General features: G+C 30.1%; 1 protein-coding gene across 1 annotated transcript in view; it reads right to left on the reverse strand.

Moving 5' to 3' along the window:
• The window catches only part of LOC135950275 (glycoprotein-N-acetylgalactosamine 3-beta-galactosyltransferase 1-like), a 69,416-nt gene extending 69,134 nt beyond the window's left edge, over window positions 1-282 (reverse strand). The window contains exon 1 of the mRNA XM_065499818.1: window positions 49-282. The gene's annotated coding sequence lies outside the window, so the exon portion shown is untranslated. The remainder of the gene's footprint in view (window positions 1-48) is intronic.
• Between the last annotated feature and the right edge of the window lie 12,723 nt (window positions 283-13,005).

Consider the following 13,005-nt stretch of genomic DNA (forward strand, 5'->3'; position numbering starts at 1 on the left):
TAATTTCTTTAGAAATTCACTTGAATTATAACAATTTTCTACACTCACTTTTTTTGCATGTGGTTAAAAGACAAGGATTTTTCTTTTTTTTATTATTTTTGTTGCTTTTATTTGGTCACATTGATTTTTTGCACATTTTTCCTTAGACTCTGGCAACTTTTGTTTAGAATTTTTTTTTTTCACAATAATTTTTTTCTTTTCATTTATTTAATGTAACTTTTTTCAAGGGTTGTTAAAATTTCATATTGCTTTTTAGATTTTCATACAGCATTTGTTTTTAATAAAACTTATTTTATTTTTAATTTAAATCATTATTTTTCTCTTTGACTTGTATATTTTTTTTGTATCCTGTTTTTTATTTCTTTCTTTTTCCAATATATGTAGCTATTATTTTTTATTCTTTATCAAAAAAAAAACATCAACAACAACTGCCGTCGTTGTTGCCACACCACTCCGTTTGTTTGAACATACACGCAGCAACTGCTGCATTTTTCATTTCATTATTTTCAGGAACGAGAATTTTTTGAGCAAAACAAAAATCCAATAAAAAGTCACAAAACCACCACCACTACTGCATATGATTTACACACTACTGTTTTACTAATAGAAACAAACAACAACAATTACAACAAGAGAGTAATTTTAACAGCGTTGTCAACTCAGTGCTTTTTACACTATTTTTAGTGCTTTTGCAGAAAAAATAGAAAAGTCGAAATCGACTTTTTGGTAGGAAATCGATTAAATTCGAAGAAGTCGAGATTTTACACTTGTATTTGGCTAGTGTATGCACAAATATATTGTTGCGAAATTACCTTAACGATTTGAATTTAACGGTCTGTAACGATTTCTTAACATTTATCATGTTTATAAACATTTCCAGTGCTCAAAATTTCTACTTATCAACAATGTTGATAACACGCTGTTATTAACATTGTTTGTTGGTATGGCAGCATTAACTGTTAAAGCAGCTAACTTTAACATTAAAACTTTAAAAAGCTCTAGAAATATTCTAGTTTTGTCCGTTATATAGATAATTCATGGAACTGCTGGAAGATGGCACTGTGTATATAAATAGTAACAGAAAGTCAGTATATTATGATTTAACATCAACTGTATTATTGTACATTATAAAGTCTGTAATTTAAGTGTGTGTATTAAAAGAAAGTGACTATCTAAATCTATATATATAAAAGTGAATGTGTGTTTATATGTACATATATATGTATATTTGTTGGTTTGACGTCTATAGACGGCTAAACGGCTAACCAGATTTGCTTGAAATTTTGAGTGTATGGTTTTCTATATCTGGAAGGAACAATAGGATACTTTTTGTTTTGAATTTTCAAGTGGGCGTGGTACCTCCCATACAAAGTTAATTTTAAATATCAAATATTTTTGAAACTATAATAGCTATGGTCATCAAAGTTTGCATGAGCAATTCCACCGTTTGTATAAATATTTGAAGCCAAAATGGGAGCAGTAGTCTGTATGTATGGCACCTCCCATACATACAAACTAAATACTAAAATTCATATCTATTTGTATAATTGTGATATATAAAGCAAATAAAATGGGCAAATTAACAATAGTGGGCGTGGCACCTCCCATAGCTATGATGACAAATTATATATAGGGAAAGCTATAGCAGTTATCAATATTAATATTTAGGACATAAATGCGCTGACTAACAACAGTATTAAGTAAATGTTAAAATTTGTATACATTTGAAACCTTTATCTATGTGTATAAAATGTGAATGTGTGTTTATATGTATATTTGTTGGTTTGACGTCTATAGACGGCTAAACGGCTAACCAGATTTGCTTGGAATTTTGACTGTATGTTTTTCTATATCTGAAAGGAATAATAGGATACTTTTTGTTTTGAATTTTCAAGTGGGCGTGGTACCTCCCATACAAAGTTAATTTTAAATATCAAATATTTGGGAAACTATAATTGCTATAGTCCTCAAATTTTGCATGAGCAATACCACCGTTTGTATAAATATTTGAGGCCAAAATGAGAGTAGAAGCCACAGAGGGCGTGGCACCTCCCATATGATGATAATTAAAAAATCTATTATATGGGATACAATAAGAGATAGAGTCCATAAATTTTGCACGGTTATTCTATCATCAATATTAATAGTTAGTAAAAGAATGGGCGGACTATCAATAGTGGGCGTGGCACATCCCATACAAACTAAATACTAAAAATCATATCTATGTCAGCTATCAATATTAATTTTTAGTACAGAAGTGCGCGGACTAACAACAATATTAAGTAAATGTTAAATTTTGTATACATTTGAAACCCTTATATATATGCATATAAAAGTCAATGTGTGTTTGTTTGTATGATTGTTTGCGTATTTGTAATGGCACTCGACTTACAGTAAGGTAATTAATGAACAATTTAATCGGAGCGACCTTTATAACTGGGAATTACAACTTCGGAAATGCCATTTGATTTTATTCGATTGCAGTTTCATATTTGCTTAGTATTTGCAATGATAATTGATAAAGCTCAAGGTCAGTCTTTGCAAGTTTGCGGACTAAATCTAGAAAATCCATGTTTTTCACATGAACAGAAACTAATTTTAGATAGACTAAATATATTGTAAATCTTTACGGTACGGGTAGCGGAGCTCACCGGATTTTATCTAGTAGTTGTATAAATTTAAATAAATAAAGAGTTGTTACAATTTTTGACTACTAAACTACTTTTATTTGCAATTAAAAGAATTAGGTTTATTTAAAGGAAATAAACCATCGTTTTTAAAAGGTAAAAACGTAACAATATGTACAAATTTTAATAAAATAAAGCTTTTTTGAACCAATCAAAATCCTGAAAATCTTAATTAAACATAAAACGATTAATTTACAATACTAATTGTTTGTACGATGCCTTTTTTTCAACCATGTTTGCAGGTTTTGGCAATATAATCGTTACTTTAATCATCAACAACCAAGCCATGAAAAACATAAATCGTGCCTTTTTGTTTGCCGTCACAATTTGCCAGTACCAAAAAAACAAAAGTCATGACTTCAAGTGATAATGTAAATGTCTTCCTCGATTATTCGAATAATTTTTATTTGAAACCTTTAAGTAATTGCTTACATAACACTTTCGTGTGTATTCTAGTTCTAGTAGTTTTGTAACTTTAATACAAAATATTATTCGTTGAGTTTATCAGTGGTAAAACTAGGGTGAGGTTTAATTCCACGGTTTTGGGGAAATATGTTTACATGTGTAATTTTGTATGGCATAATTCGATACAAAGAAACACATTTTCAGAATAGCGGCCATACAGTCGAACTGGCTATCATTTATTCAGTTTTTTCTGAGAAATCACCATGAACGGATAAAGTGTTCGACAACACGAGCAACTGATAAAATTGTTGGCTCATTTCTGGATTAATGGGTACATCAGCAAACAAATAGAAACATTTTCTGTTTGGTGTGGATTTTGGTCAGGCCATCAACGTCTACTGCGGGTGCTATAGGTCGATGATTACTAACTTATTTTCGCCGGAATTGGATGATATGGATACCAACGACATGTGGTATCAAAAGCACTGTGCAAATTAGAGGTGATGTGAACAAGCCACCGATGCGGTCATTTGCACGACGTTATAATCCATACATAATGGATCCGATATCCAATATGAACAAATAAAATATGTCGATGATATTTAAATTTAAAGTAGGAAGCTTAAAGCATAAAAAAAATCCAACGATTTCCTTTCGAAACAGTTTATATAACAAACCCCCAGATACGTATTGAATATGTAGAATTAATTAAAAAGTATTTATTTTGTAATTGCTTTTAAGATAACTTGATTATATGTTACAAAATTTAAATTTTAGGAAATTTTATATTGCATTATTATTGAGCACTAATAACACCTTAAATTTTACATTTCCTGCAACGTCAAACAAAAGTAAATTATAAAAAATAAACACGAAATGTCTAAGACAAAAACAAGTATATATTCGGCTGTGCCGAATCTTATATACCCTTCACCAAATTATACTTTAAAATACATTTTTTTAAATATTTTTAGGTAAACAAAATTTAATTTTTTTTTTTAATTGTTTTTTAATTTTTTTTAAAATCTTTTTTTGTCATAAATTTTTTTTACAAAAAAAATTTTTTGATGAAAAAAAAATTCGGGTCAAAAAATATTTTTCCCGATTTTGACCCATTGTAGTTCCAACTTACTATAGCCTTATCTACATCGTTGCAATGGACTTTGAAATATCTATCATTATATATCCATATTGTCTATATTAATGACTTAGTAATCCATATATAGATCAAAAATCGAGGTTGTCCCGATTTTTTGCTCATATCTCCGTTATTTATGGACGGATTTTGTTGATTTTAAATAGCAAACTTCTCGAAAGCATGTCTGACAGAATTATTGAAGATTTGGATCCCGAAGATATCTGGAGTCTTCAGAAAATTGTTTTCAACTAAGAGACGGACAGACAGACAGACGGACATGGCTTAATCGACTCCGCTATCTATAAGGATCCAGAATATATATACTTTATAGGGTCGGAAATGAAAAATGTTGAAATTACAAACGGAATGACAAACTTATATATACCCTTCTCACGAAGGTTATACCCTTCACCTAAATTAATTAATTTGTAGTTTTAAGGCCGTATTCATAAACAATTTTTAAACTTATACTATGTTCACATTTGCAGAGTTAATCATCTCAAACGTGATTAAGCTCCAATCACATCAAAATCGAGATGATTATCCATACATTTAAATGATTTGTTAATCACTTCAAATTGACATGATTAAATCTTAATCATTTCATTAATCATGTAGAATCACCTGAACATACCTCAAACTGATGATGATGTAGTATCGGCCACAATGAACATACCTTTCAGATGTACTACCGATAAATAAATTTTTCATAAACAACCATAAATAATCCATCAATGTCCACAATTCCATCATTAATAAGTTTAAATAATCAGCTGATAACTTCTTTCCATTTCTAATCCTTTAAAGAAATATAGTTTGGTTTGTTGTTTTTTTATTTGTGAACTTAATCACTTTACTGTCAACTTAATCATCTCAAATGTAATGTGAACGGCTTTGATTAACTTAATCAACATTTTGCTTAAACGCGTTTAAAACCAAGTGTGAACATAGCATTAAACAACATTTTAAAATCAAATTTTGTATGGAAATTTTGAAAATATAAGTTGAGGTTCAGTGCTTTTTGAAATTAGGTTGACATCACTGTATTTTACTAAAGTAGTATTTAATTCAAGGCGAATTTATACAAGGTGCTATCAGTTCTACAAATACAACAATTGGTCTTAACAAATGTCAAAAAACAAAAATGAAAAAATAAACAAATATGTATTAAAACTTAATGTAGTGTAGATAATTGTATAGTGAGGGCTTTACTTATTTATGTAAAAAATAAATATTTTGTTAATACGATTAGAATATGTAGATATTTAAATATAAAAACAAGCTTTGACAACTGTTAAAACCAAAAAGCGAAAAAAAAAATTATCAGCTGTTTGACTGACTCCACCTTGTATAAATTCGCCTTGATTTAATTCATAAACAAATCTCTTTTAACATTTTAGTACTCCGCTAAATACACACTAATAATAAGAGGCAAAGTGTTTCGTCTCATTCTCTAATACTTATTTATTCAAATTTGACAGTTTCGTAAAACTAATAAATATAAGCCGACAACATATGTTCTGGCTCTCTTATACTCGTATTTTAGTAGATTTTATTTTGTTAAATCTGTTTTAATCATATACGCTCGTATAAGTTTTGCTTTGTTTATTATTTTATGGGTCTGTCTGTCCAACTGAATTTTATGCCAGAGTTGGGAAAATCTATTTAGACAAACATTTCCTACATCTCGGAAATTTCAGAAACACTCAACCGATGTTGATTTGTTATATCTTTAAAATAAAATAAGACAGAAAGTATGGACTACTTAAGACGACTTAACAACATGTGAAGAGTGTTTGGGGTCGTTATCGTGCTGAATAGCTCATCGAAGAGGCATATTATTCTTAGCATTTGGAAGCATTACTCTTTCCAAAATGTCTCTATAGATAAATCCATCCATTATTCCATTAATTTTGAGCAATGGGTCAACTCCTGCAGCTGGAAAACAACCCCCATACCATTACGTTGCATCCTGCATGCTTCGCTGTCTTTTTGCAGTAGCGCGCTTGAAGCCGCGTGTTAACTGGTCGTCTTACGTAACACATGAAATCACTTCCGATGATATTAAATTCGGATTCGTCGATAAATAGGACCGTCGTCCATTTGTTTTCTGACCAATTTAAATGCTCCTTAGCAATCTTTAAACATTCCGCTTCGATGAGTTATTCAGCACGATAACGACCCCAAGCACTCTTCACATGTTGTTAAATCGAGGTTAGCACAAGAAAGAGTTTCGGTAATGGAATGGCCACCACAATTACCAGATATAAACCCGATTGAGTACCTTTAGGAAATCGTTAATCAAAGAATCGATGCCGAAAATTACACTAATTCAGATATTAAGTTTCAAGAATTGGTAGATGCTTGGAACGCTATTCCTGCAAATTTTATTGCCAATTTGATAGCTTCGCTGCCTTTTTGATGTAAGACCGTCATTGAAAATATAGGATTTGCCACGAAATATTAAGTTTTATAGACATAAATGTTTTCGAAGCAATTTGTTGCATATGTTTTGGCCAATGTAATATCAACCCATACGTAGTTTTTTTCAATTTTTTTCTTTTCAATGCAAAAAAATCTGAATTAAATTTCATATTCTCATTTTTAAAGCATTAATAAACAAATATTACAAGCACATGAATATTTTTTTTACCTTTAAATCTAGTTTAAACAGTTGCATATGTTTTGACCACCAGTGTATATTCTGTATCTGTTTACTTCACAAAAATCGAAAAAAGAAGAAGAAATACTTTATATAAATAACTTAACTATAAGGTGTTTCTCAATGCGGTAAATATTCAGTCAAATCGAATATTGCTAATGTGAGAAACATGGATTTTCTATATTTAGTGTTCGAACTTGCAGAGACTGACGCTTTAGTTTTATTAATTGCAATCGCTTAAAATGGAATGGTATTTCCGAAGTCGTTCCCGTAACACGTGGCAGCAATATCTGTTCTTTTATACTTTCCAATACAAAGTGGCTCAATGTTTCAAACAAATTTAAAAATTTGACTGGATAATTGAAAATATCCTCAGTATCGGCGATTTATAAGTTTTTAAATTACCATCGATGTTATTCAAAATGTTGCTGTTGATGGAATTAACTTAAAAATTATTTCTATAGATTGTGCCATCCTACAAAAGTCTGTCCTAAATATTCAAAGCGATACCAACTATATTTTCCCCGATATACTATTTTTCATAACTTTTTTGCATGGAATATGCCACTCCCATTATTTCTAGTATGTCCATTTTTGACCTAAATATTTATATGGATAGTAAAGTAATTCTTACAAAGTTTCAAGGCTTTCTATTGTGGGCGTATTTGGCATATTTGGAAAACTATGATACTTAGAGCCTTCAAACTTCATACAAATAATTTTGCTTTACATGATAATCTTTAGACGAACATCGGGCGTGAGAATAGTAGGCGTGGCACTTCCCATACTAAGCTTTAGTATTTACTTTATATGGGAGGTGCCACGTCCACTGTTAATAAATATTTTTATGAACAACAAAGTTGTTCGTACTTTTTGTGCTATAGTTTTAAAGTTACACGAATTTTAGTATGGGAGTGGCACCTCACACCCACTTGAAATTTCAAAACAAAAAGTAACATACAGTTCATTCCAGACATATAGAAACATACTGAGAAAGCTTTAAAGGAAATCGGTCCAGTCTATATAGACGGCTAAAACAAACATAGAAACACACCCAACAGGAAAAAGATACATTAAAGAGGCATTCATAAAAACCTTGTTTTGCAGTCACAAGGACAAGATCTTGTCACAAGAATGTTGAGCGTAACATCCATGTCTTACCTCATTGTCCCAATCTCTGACAGGCTTGGTCTAAAATTTAATGAATACGAATGGCAAATGTTGATGTCAAATGTTGGAAGTCTGGCCCAGAAGGTCGTTTAAAAAGATAAGAAATAGAGTAGGAGAAAGGACGGAGCCTTGAGGTACCCCTGAATTAATCTTGAACTCGTTTGATAACATCTCTGAGAAAACCCGATATAAATCGAGAGAAGTTGCTACCGATACCAATTTAATCGATTTTAATTCCCTAAAACATCCCCAACCCTGATTACCGCAACATTTTTCGCCATTTAATTTCACACAAACATAAATTTAAAAAATAAGATGGTGTTGTTTACAAACACGCAAATTGAGAACATATTGTAGCAGCTGATAAAAATGTTTCCCACTTATTCATACTCTTCATTCTCTCAGTGGTAATGTAAACAAACAAATGAACGCATAAAAACATAAACAGACCCCTTAAAATAAAATTTTAACGGTTTTCAAACGTCATCTCTCTATTCAAAAATTGTTTTATGAGTCTTAAATTTCAAATGACATTAAGTGACCAACTATTGTTTCAAACAGTTTATCATTTAGTAACAGGAGATATGTATAATTGACTTATGGGAGTATGGATTTTTAATAGAAATTAGGGGCTGTTAGTGGTTATTGAAATGTTAAATGTCAAGATGACACATGAGTAGCGGTTATCGATGAAATACAACCCTGTTTAAAGCAGGGTGTGATGCGTTTGGGATATCACAGTAGGGGTAGTAAATTAAAATTTACTGTAATGGGTATGAATGAAATATTAGAGACCTTATAAAATAGCTATTAATTGATTTATTAATCATAAATTAAGTTTTTTGTTTAATAAACAAGCAGAGAACTATTTAACAAATTATTTATTTTACAATAAAACTACTAATGTAAAATAAATTAGGAATGAATCAATATGAAAAATTTAATTTTAACAAAATCAATTGATTTAATGTAAACCTTGGTTATTGATATTACAACTATCTGTAGGAAAACCCGACAAAAAATATTACAATGAAAAGCAATGCAATTTCTAGATATTAGTTTGATAGTTACTTTTTTAAAATTGTATTTCAAACCTATAAATCAAAATTATTCCATTTTCTAAAAAAAAACAACTCACAGCCATTAATCTAATTTTGTTTAATTATTTTGACTTTTTTTAAACAATATTTCATGTCATAAATATTATATTTAAGTACACAAGTACAATAAATAAAATTATTTTATTTTTAGACTTCATTTCATTTGTTTACAAAAAATCACTTAGTTTTTGTTATAACAAATTCAAATAAAGAAGTTAACAACTAAACATGCATACAGCTGCAACAACAAAAAACGTAAATAATCAACAGTAGTTGTCAAATTATAGCGTATAAAAAATTGTTAAATAAAATAATATAAAATTTTATTTAAATATTAAAGGCTGCAAACCATTGACATGCCAGAAAATGTGTGTTAACCACCCTCTAACCCGCAAGAGTGCCTAAGGCATCCATTACAAAACACCAATTACCTCAATTTTAAAATACTTTTTATTTTAAAATTTAACTTTAGTTATAGATTTGTTAACATTAGTTACAGATTTGTTAACATTTCCCTCGAAGTGTATTCTGACTTTTAGTTTTTGTTCTGTGAGCTATTTTGTGAGTGATGTCATAATTTTAACACGTGAAATGTTGTACTTTTTTTTTAAATCATAGTTTTGCTAACTTTTAGTCGCCCGATCTATTCGAAATATTTTTATTAGTTCTTTTTCATAAGTTTTTCAATAAAATCTTTGCGGGTTAGAAGGTTAAGCGAAAGTTACATATATATAGGGGCGAACTATTATTTTTGAAAATATGCTTAAAAAAATTAAAATATAACCTAAAAATTTAAAAAATTTTACCTTATATTTTTGTGCAGAAACATAAAATTATTAACTATGTATCCCATAACTATTAAACTAACAATTTAATAGTTAAAGTTTTAAAGTTATAATTGTTCTTCTGAAAAAACGATGGATAATTAAGTCTAATATCTTGGGATTAATACTTGTTTAACGTCATAATCTTTAGAGTCTCCATCATGCGACTTGCCTAAGGTATATCAAAAACAAGTAAGAAAGTATGGTCGGTCAAGCCCGACTATAAATACCCTACACCAAGTAAATGAGTAAAAATATTTTTCTTTTAAAATATCAATAATTTATATTCGTGAGTGATTTTCGGAAGTGGGCCTTATATGGGAGCTATGACCAATTATGGACCGATCACCAATTAGGTCGTGTGATTTATGTCTATATGAAAGTTAACTATGTTGAATTTTGTGTGTATAGCAACATTTTTAAGCGATTTAAGCACGTTAAAGTGATTTTCGGAAGCGGGTCTATATATGGGAGCTATGACTAATTATGGACCGATCGTAACAAAATTTGGTGACATGAATTTTGTGTATATAAAACTTATTTGGAGCGAAATTTGTGTAGATACACCACCCACTATGGTGGTGTAGGTTATAATTAAAAGTGATGCCATTGAAATATTCGATTTGAAAGATTTTTATATATTCCGAATTAGACCAATTTTTTTGGTTAATTTCAACTTTATGTCAATTTTTTTCTTAGCTGCATAGCTGCTCTCAAAAAATTAAAACCTCTTTAGTATCACCCAATACACGTAAATACATTGTTTGTATATATTATCTTGTCCACTAGTCACATTTATGGATCCTCCTGTATAGTTTATTAAAATCGCAATATCGGTTTAGAAGTTATAGATTTATTTCCAATTTTTTTCATTTCCCCCACGTGTGAGGTTCGAAACCAAGTAATCGTGAAAACCATTATGTACATTCATTAGTAGTAGTGATGTTAAGTTGTCTATACAGTTTAATATGGAGAATATTATGATGACCCTTCCATATGCTGAGCATAAGTTGAAGAAAGCCTGGTCTATGTAATGTTTCGGTAAATTTTTTCGGGAATTTCTGTATAAGTTTTCTTCTTAAAGATTCCACATGATGGCCAAATTTGTTCAGATTCGATATGATGCCCAAATTTGTTGCTAACACTGTGTGTAATTTTTTGAATCATGGAAATATAACCATATAAGATTTGGGGCCTCGGTGTCGTTTTTGCAAATTGTGATCATTTTCTCAGGATCATATCTTGCAAACAGTTCGGAATTTTGATTTACTCTCTGAGGCAAAGTTGTAGCCCTTGTCATAAACAACAAAAACTGTGAACATATGAAATCATCATCAAGATCAAGGGGAAAAAACAGTTTACCTTTTTTTCCCTTGTTCCGGTCCATAGGTAGCTAACCGTTCAAATTTCAAGGAAACAATCAACAACAAAAATATACCTAAGATCTCAATAAACAACTTTCTAGAACATATGAACTTCCTAGGAATGATTCTTAACACCGTTTAGGTAGGTCAATATAAGTTAGTAAGAAAAAACTAAAAGAATTAATTGTTTTGGGACATATTAAATTATTATAAACTAAAGCATACTTTTAGGCAGCTTTAAAAAAATGTATTTCGATTTTTTTAAGTATTTTTCGATTTTGATCTCGAAGATGAAGTTTTTTTGATTTTGTATGTTCACAATTTATGTTCTTTATGACAAGGGTTACAACTTTGCCTCAGAAATTCCGAACTCTTTCCAAGATATGAGCCTGCGAAAATGATCACTTTTTTGCAAAAATGACACCGTGGCCCCATAAAAAAATGCATGACTTTGGGCAAAACTGGGAGACACTGGTCTTTTATCACGTAGTGGTGTCCGTATAAGGTTATTATTTTTCGTGTTGCATTGTGTAATTGAATGACTCCATTATATCCCGGGAATATTTTCCTGCCCTAGTATGGTCCCTAGGGTGGCCCTTAATAAACGAAAGATGGATTTTGGCCATTCTCACCCCCCAGTTTGGTGAACATTAGTAAAAAAATCATCCTGAAAAAATTTTAGGTAAATCGGTTGGGGATGAGACGTGCCGCAAGCCCTCTGAAGTTTTGAGATGCATTTACAAGGGGAAAAAATGCATTTTTTTCAGTTTTTGTAAAAATTTTGCCATTAAAAAATTACTTTTGTAATTTAATTTAAAAGAATCGAAATGTGTACGTAATTGTCGTTCTAATGAGATATAAAAAACAGAAATCGGTCAAAAAATGTTAAAGTTATTAAAAATTCGCCAGGCCGTTAACGTGTCTCAGGCCACTAGAACAAGAAATGTAGGAACAAAATTAAAATATTTTGATAAATATTAAAATAAAAGCTCATTTTTACTTAAAATATGTCCACATATACTTGTATATGAGTTTTTGTCTTCGTAGGATATCGTTAACCTATTCTTAGGTATGAACAAAAAAATAAAATTTTTTAACGGCAGTTTCAAAACTCCATTTTCAAATTTTTAAAAATTTTTTTAAACAAATTTCAGAATTTTTTGATCATCTCATTGGGATTTATTAAGAATATAATACGGAATAAAAGTGTGAAAATATTATGAAAATATCTCTTATAGTTTTTCCGTACCTGCGATTTAAATTTTGAAATTTTCGAGAAAACCCATTTATTTGGCAATTTTTAGGCCAATTACTCTTATGAATTTTAAGCAAAACTTAATTAGAATATTATAGTCCAGATAATTCTAAATATACTCTGAAACTTTTACTAAAATCGGAAAACGTTAACCCTTAAATCGTGAAGGTCAAAGGTAAAATTTTTCAATATTTGGAATTTCTCTTTGAAAGGTTTCGAAATGTTCGAAATGTTGTATATTTTTGGGCCGATTTTGATGAAATTTAACAAAAGAGGGCTTGCGTCCCCAACCGATTTAACTAATATTTTGTCAGGATGATTTTTTTACTAATGTTCACCAAACTGGATGGTGAGAATGGCCAAAATCCAACTTTCGTTTATTAAGGGCCACCCTAATGGT

This window comes from Calliphora vicina, chromosome 2, assembly GCF_958450345.1.
Source record: "Calliphora vicina chromosome 2, idCalVici1.1, whole genome shotgun sequence".
NCBI lineage: Eukaryota > Metazoa > Arthropoda > Insecta > Diptera > Calliphoridae > Calliphora > Calliphora vicina.